This window comes from Wolffia australiana, chromosome 15 (genome assembly GCF_029677425.1).
Source record: "Wolffia australiana isolate 7733 chromosome 15, ASM2967742v1".
Classification (NCBI taxonomy): Eukaryota; Viridiplantae; Streptophyta; class Magnoliopsida; order Alismatales; family Araceae; genus Wolffia; species Wolffia australiana.
Genome location: NC_135849.1, coordinates 1,950,357 through 1,959,593, shown reverse-complemented (window position 1 = coordinate 1,959,593; position 9,237 = coordinate 1,950,357).

Here is a 9,237-nt window from a genome sequence, read left to right as displayed (position 1 = left end):
TATGTTTAAATATTACATAAATATCATAGGGAACGGAGAACCAAGAACACAAGCAGAAGAATTTCAACTATGAGAATGTTTTTGGTCCAACAAAATTCCTCTCCGCTGGAAATTCCAACAAGGAACACTTCCGTAATTTTTGTTGCATTCTAGGGTTGGAAACTTGTTAAATGTCAAATGATCTCAGTTCCACCAAATCATTTTCATTTCCTAGTCACTGAAAGAAGAAAATAAAGCTCAATACTAGTCTAACGCGTGGCTCATGGGCATTGGATTTATTTGAAATTTTCAGGTCTGTCGACTCTGTCTGGAGCATTGCGAGAAACCGGGTTGTTCAATATGTGATACCTCGGAGAATCTCTGGATCTGTGTCATATGTGGTTTTATTGGATGTGGAAGGTAAGTTTCATCTTTGTCTCCATTAGTGATTTATATTCGAATAAAGATAGAAAATGTCGACGGAAGGACATGAAGTTCAGTTTTGAAGGAAAAACAGGGAAGATCACCTGAGAATGGCGATCAACCAGAATCTAACTATATATATGATCGTGAAATACAGTACAGACATGAGATCAGTACTGTATACGAAAACACTGCTACCTAGAAATTTGGAATGGAAGTCCAGAAATTTCGTGGATGACGTTTGTTATGACGTAGCACTTGTCTCTAACGGGTGATGTTAGAGTGAACTAGGCGTCATTCGGCATTTGCATGTCAGGTTTCTACCTCTGCTGTGCACTAGAGGGAGTTCTCTTCTCTGCAGACGGTGATCTGACTGCAGTTCGACATCTAAATCTTGGCATGGTATCAGAGCGAGGCGAGCAAGGTTGGTTCACCCGACAACTTTCTGCACATGAGAGAACTTATCTGTGGGAATCTTGAGCTTGGACCGTGGCCTGAACAAGGGTTTTGCACTGGGCAATCCCTACTTCTCCCTTGTGACACAGCCTGCACGGTGATCTATTTTTCTGTACTTCTTCACCGCAAGCCTAACAGAGGGTTCTATCGTCTTCCGACTTTCTAGGAAGGTGATCCCTAAATGAGTGGACTTTCTGACTGGGGGAATATAGAGATAGAGGAGGGTGTTGAGTTAGTCTGAGTCATGGCTCACTAGGGCCCACCTGTCAATTGCCTAAGCTTAAGCGCACCACTTACCCTTTTATCTCAAACAGGACAAAGCATGTGTTCGAGCTGTTTCATTGTGATGTGTGGAAACCGGCCCCATTTTCTGATCTCAGATGTGGGTGAACAAGGGCATAAAGAACAGAAATGGGGATAATAACTTGTTGCAGATCCAGCTGAAACACATTGTGTGATGGTATGACATTCTGGTAAGTTAGAATATCACTTAATGGAAAATGGGCAGTTTGACAAAGTGGGGCGCTATCCTGAACTGACAGAGTCTTGCGAACCATGTGGTTGGTCAATGGGATTGTGTGGAGTCTTGTGATGATTGTAGTGACAAGGATAGGGTGTGACCCGAGGGAGTTCGGGAACATGATCAGCCAGGGATTGGGAAGTATGGTCAACAAGAGTAGAATCGCTGAGGTCTTCAATCAATGGGTCAACTTCTGTGATGGCTGGTTCGTGAGTGTGCTGTGGAACGAGACTCCATTGTTAATCAGGAGGCGGGTCCAAAGGAGACATATAAGTAGGTGAGGGGGGTTGTTAGAGACCAAATCTTGTTTAGAATAATAGAATTCATGCTCGTTAAGTGTAAGATCCTTGGATACAAGGACACCTCTCGTAGGGGGATGGTAACACATCTATCCCTTTTGAGTACTTCAGCTCCCAACAAACACAAAAGTAATGGCTTTTGGTGACAGCTTGTTAGTTCGATGTGGGTGTAGATGGACATAACACTCTCATCCAATGAGGCAAAGTCCCAAGTTGGGATGAAATCGAGTATTTGGATAAGAGGTAGTGACTACCTCCAGAGGTGTTTTACCATGGAGAGTAGGCATAGATAAGCGGTCGAGCAAGTAGGCAGAAAGCATTAGCAGCTTCTTCCCAAAGAGTCTTTAGAGTTTTCTGAGTCGTGATTGCTCTTGTCTTCTCAAGAAAGTGACATAATTTTCTCTCAGCCACTCCGTTTTGTCTAAGGGTGTAGGGACATGACGTTTCATGTTTCATATCAAAATCTCTAAACACTTACTATAAACTGGTGATGGATTATACTAAAAAATACACGTAATATTAGTAGCTTTAGATTTGTGCTTCATAAGGTGGATCCAACATCATTGGTTACTGTTAATGTGTAATCTATCATCCGCGCAATACTCGCAAACAACTAAGGGTATAGTTTATCGTCAAACCCTAATCCATCATTGGATCAATAATGATGCGCAATGGGGATTATTGGAGAACATATTCTGCAATATCTTCACTACTCTGCGTAGGAGTTTCTGCATCATCTAGCTTGAGTCAATCTTTTCTAATAGAGGGCGGATAATCCCGTTTTGTCCACTCAATCATCTTCGTGAGCTTATCACTGCATCCAAGTTATAACTTGTTTGAATCCCATGATTAGAGGCTCATTAGTTGTAGTCAAAATGTAATCGTCCATGTCCTTGGTATCTTCAGTCAGTGGATCACTTGTACAATCATGACATTAATTAACTTGATTGATGTTTAGGTAGAATATTATTCAAGGATTCATAGTATCTATTGAGAATGGAGAGGAGTCAAGGGGAGAAGGGAGAAGAAAGAGAAGGCCTCTTAAAAAAAATGGAATGGATGAATTTCGTTCAAGACTTTCCCCTATTTACACTTGATGGATATTATGTGGCTGTCAAGCCAATCACACCACCATGTTTATTTAAATTCATTGAATAAAATGTTATGTTCATTATTATTCTAGTGTGATGATTATAGCGAAGTCCATGAATACGCGTAATGACATAGTGAATTACGATGAGATCATATTACATTGATCATGTCTTTAAACATGTAGTCTAAATGTTTCTATTCGATAGATAGTTGAGATGGACATCAAATTATCTAAAAAGAATAGTCCTAACTGTGAAACCCTAGAAGGGTTGAGGGAGAGGAGAAGAAGGATGATCGATGAAGGAAGACTAACAGAATGACATAAGGACCCAAAGGGTCACATGGAGGGTATTTATACCCTAGGAGAGTAAGTAGTGATAATAATAATAAGTCCACACTAACACCCCCCCGCAAGCGAAGTATGGATGTCGTCCATGCTGAGCTTGGACATTGCACGTTGAAGGAGAGGCCGGGACAGTCCCTTGGTGAGGACATCTGCGGCTTGATCGGCAGAAGCAACAAAGTCGAGGTCGAAGATCCCTTCGTCCATACGCTCCTTGAAAAAGTAGCGGTTGCGCTCCATGTGCTTGATCTTTCCCTGCTGGCCAGGGTTCTTGGCCAACGCAATCGCCGATTTGTTGTCGCAGTAGAAGTGTATCAGGCCGGAATACTCCACACGAAGGTCATGGAGAATCCCGTAAATCCACTGGCCCTCAGAGGCCCCATCGGCGAGTGCTCGGTACTCGGCTTCGGCACTAGAGCGGGACACCTTGTCCTGCTTGCTGCTCTTCCACGTGACTAGACTGCCAAACAGAAACGTGCAGTACCCGGTAGTGGAACGATAATCCACAATCGATCCAGCAAAGTCAGTGTCGGTGTACACCTTCACTGTCCGATCCGTGCTGCAAGGAAATAACAACCCCTTGCCGGGGCAGCCTTTGAGGTACGCAAGTACCCGATATGCTGCCTGGCGGTGGATCTCGCGTGGTGAGTGCATGAACTGGCTGAGGAGGTTGACGGCGGCTGATGTCGGGTCGGTGTGCGTCAAATAGAGGAGCTTCCCACCAGCTGCTGATATCGGAAGGAATTCACGGTGGTGAGTCCTCCCCGTGCCCAACTTCACGTTGGGGTCAATGGGAGTACTCACCGGCGCACACTCCGTCATGCCCGCCAGCAAGTCAACGGCATATTTCTGCTGAGACACGAAAATGCCCCGTGGGGCGTATGCCACCTCAAGGCCGAGGAAGTAGCGGAGAGGCCAAAGGGCCTTGATCTCGAACTCCTGGGCCAAGGCAACACCAAGGCGACCAGCCTCTGCAGAATCTGAGCCGGTGATAAGAATGTCGTCAACATAGACCGCCAGGATGGAGACACCAGCGGGAGTATGGCGGAAGAAGAGAGAAGCGCCGCCGTTGCTCGGGTGTAGCCCTCGGCCTTCATCACAGAAGAAAAGCGGCCGAACCACATCCGCGGGGACTGCTTCAGTCCATAGAGGGACTTCCGCAGTCGGCAGACGGTGCCAGGAGGGCCGAGGGCATATCTCGGAGGCTGCTGCATGTACACATCTTCCGTCAAGTCGCCATGAAGGAAGGCGTGCTTCACGTCGCACTGCCGGATGACCCAGTGAAGAGGAGCGGCCACCGCCAAGAGGAGACGGACGGTGTCCATCTTCGCCACCGGAGAAAACGCCTCAAGTAGTCCACGCCATAAGACTGAGTGAACCCCCGGGCCACAAGACGCGACTTGTAGCGCTCGAGGGTGCCATCGGCACGGTGCTTCTTGGTGTGGATCCACTTGCAATCCACCGCCCTCTTGCCCGGAGGGAGGGGAACGAGATCCCAAGTGTGGTTCTTGAGCAGGGACTGCATCTCCTCGTCCATCGCCGCTTTCCAATGAGGAGAAGCAATAGCATCGGCTAGGCGGCGTGGGATAGGATCCGATTCGATGCGAGTGAGAAACAGCCGGTAGGGAGTACTCAGCCGGTCGAAGGAGATGTAGTGGGACAAGGGATACCGCGGAGTGCGGGTGCACTCGCGGACCCCTTTCCGAAGGGCGATAGGCCAACCCAACTGATCGTCATCATCGGGAGGGGGCTGGGAGGACTCGTCCGACGGAGGAGCGGAAGCATACGTGGGAAAAGAGGACCCCTCTCCGGGAGAGAGAGCGAGCTCACCGGGAGGGGAAGGAGAAGAAGCCGCAGATGGAGTGATGGAGGGTGTCTCCCCGAGAGGTGTGGATGACGACACACCGGGGAAAGAGGGAGACACGGGTGGAGGCAATGCGGGCGGTAGTGGCAGAACCGCCAAAGGGGTGGAGGAAGGTGGCAAGGCTGCCGGAAGGGGCAATGGGGTAATGGAGGAGAGCTCCGAAGACCCCTCATGAGACGACGCCACTGGAGCCGGAGGTAGGTCAAGTGGAGGTGGAACATGAGTGGATGGTGAGGGAGCAGTGGGCTCCGCAACGGGAAAGGGCTCCAAGTGGGGAGCCACAGGAACCTCATCCAACGGGAGGCGGGAAGAGGTGTCACCGAAGTAGGGCTCATGTTCGGCAAAGGTGACGTTTGCCGAGATGAAATACCTGCGAGACGGCGGATGATAACACCGGTAGCCTTTCTGGAGGGAGGCATAACCCACGAACACGCACCGGAGGGCACGAGCGTCGAGCTTCGTGCGAGTGGGGGAGGTGTCGTGCACATAGGCGGTGCAGCCGAAGACCCGAGGAAGGAGGCCGGTCCGAAGAGGAACACCAGGAAATGCCGCGGTCAGCCGATCGATGGGACTCTGAAACCCAAGGACATCGGAGGGAATGCGGTTGACGAGTTGGGTACCCGTTAACACCGCGTCGCCCCAATATGGCCATGGCACGTGAGAGTTCACCAAGAGAGTCCTGGCCGCCGACGCGACACAGCCCATGCGACGTTCGGCCATGGCGTTCTGCTCCGGTGTCGCCACGCACGAGGATTCGTGAAGAATTCCCCGTTCGGCAAAGGAGGTGAGATCGGCATTGATGAAGTCGCGGGCGTTGTCCGACCGGAAGCGCTGGATGCCGCGTCCAAACTGGGTCTGGACCAAGGTGCAGAATTGCCGGACCGAGGCCGAAACTTCAGACTTCGCAGCCAACAGATACGTCCATGTGTAGCGGGTAGCCTTGTCAACAAGGATCAGAAAATATCGATGGCCTTTCAGACTCGCCTGCGGGGCCGGTCCCCAAACATCACTATGAACGCAAACAACGGCGCGAGGTGTGGGACGTAGATGGAGAAACGTGACCGGCGATGCTTGGCCAATCGACAAGCTTCGCAAACCACCGTCAAGATCTAGTCCAGTACACAACGGCGAAAGAGTCGCTTCAAAGTAGAAAAGGGAGGATGGCCCAGGCGCTGGTGGGCCAAGTGAAGTCGGGCACGACGCTGCTCATCAACCGGACGGAGGCCACGAGGTACCAAGAAGCACTGCAAGCGACCCCCATCATCCAACAGCAGCAGCCCGTTCTCCCGTCTAATGGCTGTAGTCCGCCCCCCCTTGTCAGAAAGGAACATGCCGTCAGGTTGGAGATGGAACGAACAGAAGACATCATCAACCAGACGCTGTGGTGACATGAGGATAGCTCGCAGGTCGGGGACATGAAGGACGTTGCGGACGACACCGAGGCCATCTACATAGACTGCCCCGATACCAGCCACGCGAAGACGCCCGCCACCGGCCGTGAGAACTGTACGACGCCATCGTGTTTCTCGTAGGATACAAACCGGTCATTGAATGGGGTCATGTGGTCGGTAGCCCCCGAATCAAGTACCCAGGTTGTATCCGAGACGATAGGTGAGTGAAGTGCCGTACGACCACAGTACCATTGATTAGACACCAGAGAGGAGAACGCACCGAAACCACCAAAGTGAGCGGAGGACTGGGACTGCATAGCGGCCAGCTGTTCCCGAAGAAGAGCCATGTCGGCCTGAAGCTGATCCATGGGAGACGGGGAGGTACTGCTGGCAGGAGCGGACAAGGTGGCGGCGACCATCGCCTTCGCGTCCGCTGCCTTCTTCTTCTCTTGATCTAGCTTGCGACGCCGGCAGAAACGACTGCGGTGACCGGGCTTGTTGCAGTAGTTGCACACCACTGCAGAGGCCGGCGGGTCGGAAGTAGAGGCGGAGGAGGAAGTAGACTGCCGAGTGAGAAGAGCCGTCGAATCAGGAGAAGGCTCGGCAGAGGAACCCTGCAGCTGGAAGTGGCTCTCCTCCTCCTGGAGTTCCTTGACGAGATCATCAATCGACGGGAGGCCTTCGCGTCGGTGGAGTGCTCGACGACGAATGTCATCGTATTCCTTGTTGAGGCCGTTCAGGAATCCCAGGAGCCGGAGACGAAGTGTGTTTTGATAGGCCACGCAGGTCGGGTCGTCAGTCGGCAGGTAATAGTCGACCTCTTCCCACAGCTTCTTGTGGGCCAATGCGTAGTCCGAAATGGACAATTGTCCTTGACGGAGGCTGTTGGCGCGCTGAACGAGGCTGAAGAGATGCCAGTTGTCGCCATCACGACCACAATAGGCGGCGGCCTGGTCCCAAAAGCCCTTCACAGTAGTCCGATGCGGGAACTGGTCACGGAATTCAGGGAGCGAGGGTGTGAATGTACAGCCAGCCCATGATGAAGTTCTCTTCAGCTTCCCAGGCAGCGAAGTGCGGATGGGTCGGCGTGAGCGGTGCGGCAATGCAGTGTTTAAACAGTTGGCGGGCCTTGAGAGTTGTTTCGGTGAAACGGCGCCAGGAGAGGATGTTCGGGCCGCGGAGGAGTGTCGACTCCGGGACCATCGGAAGTGGATGAACCACTTTGTGAGACAGCGGCTCCCGCTGAAAGTCAACGTCCGAAAAATCAGTCGTCGACGTCGTTGGCGACGGGGGTACTCGCGGCCCCTTCGTGGTGGAGTTGCCGGAGACGGGAGGAGTGTCGTCCGCGTCTGCCATGACAGAGTTGGCTGCTCGGTGGCTGGAGTGCGGACTGGCTGCTCGTGCGGCTGGTCCGCGTGCTGGCGGCACGGGCGGCTGGTCTGCAGGCTAGCTGCTCGGTGGCTGGCGTGCGGGCTGGCTGCTCGGGCGGCTGGTCCGTGGGCTGGCTGCGCAGGCGGCTGGTCCGCGGGCTAGCTGCTCGGTGGCTGGCGTGCGGGCTGGCTGCTCGTGCGGCTGGTCCGCGTGCTGGCGGCGCGGGCGGCTGGTCCGCAGGCTGGCTGCTCAGCGGCTGGCGTGCGGGCTGGCGGCTCGGGCGGCTGGTCCGTGGGCTGGCTGCGCAGGCGGCTGGTCCGCGGGCTAGCTGCACGACGGCTGGCGTGCGGGCTGGCTGCTCGTGCGGCTGGTCCGCGCGCTGGCCGTGGCGGGCGGCTGGTCCGCAGGCTGGCTGCTCGGGCGGCTGGCGTGCGGGCTGGCGGCTCGGGCGGCTGGTCCAGGCTGGCTGCGCAGGCGGCTGGTCCGCGGGCTAGCTGCTCGGCGGCTGGCGTGCGGGCTGGCTGCTCGTGCGGCTGGTCCGCGCGCTGGCTGTGCGGGCGGCGGGTCTGCGGGCTGGCTGCTCGGCGGCTGGCGGGCGGGGGGGCTGCTCGGGCGGCTGGTCCAGGCTGGCTGCGCAGGCGGCTGGTCCGCGGGCTAGCTGCTCGACGGCTGGCGTCGCGGGCTGGCTGCTCGGCGGCTGGTCGCGCGCTGGCTGTGCGGGCGGCGGGTCCGCAGTCTGGCTGCTCGGCGGCTGGCGTGCAGGCTGGCTGTTCGTGCAGCAGGTCCGCGGGCTGGCTGCGCGGGCGACTGGTCCGCGGGCTGTTTGCGCGGCGGCTGGCGTGCAGGCTGGCTGCTCGTGCGGCTAGTCCGCGTGCTGGCTGCGCGCGCGGCTGGTCCGCGGGCTGTTGCTCGTGCAGCGGGTCCGCGGACTGGTTGTGCAGCGGCTGGCGGTCGTCGGCAGAAAGCTTCGTCGGAGAACCAGCAGTCGATCAAAATTGCAGTTAGGGTTTCCCCTTCCTGCAGGATCAAACAGATCCTTGGTTCACCGGAGTTCTGCCGGAACTAGGGCGATGTCAAACCCTAGTATCAGATGCCCAAGGGCTCTGATACCATGTGAAACCCTAGAAGGGTTGAGGGAGAGGAGAAGAAGGATGATCGATGAAGGAAGACTAACGGAATGACATAAGGACCCAAAGGGTCACATGGAGGGTATTTATACCCTAGGAGAGTAAGTAGTGATAATAATAATAAGTCCACACTAACACTAACTGATCCTACTTATACAATAACTATAGTTAATCTTGTGGCTATTAGCGTCGCGACACTAAAGACAGATTTTGGGTGAGCTGAAATCTTGCTATGAATGCTGAGATGAAAGCTCTTCATTTAAATCAGACCTGGGAAGTCACCCATTTTGTTGCAGGGACATGCACAATAGGCTACAGATGGGTCTACAGAAATAAAGAGCTGATGATCAACTTGAACAGACAGAAAAGCAA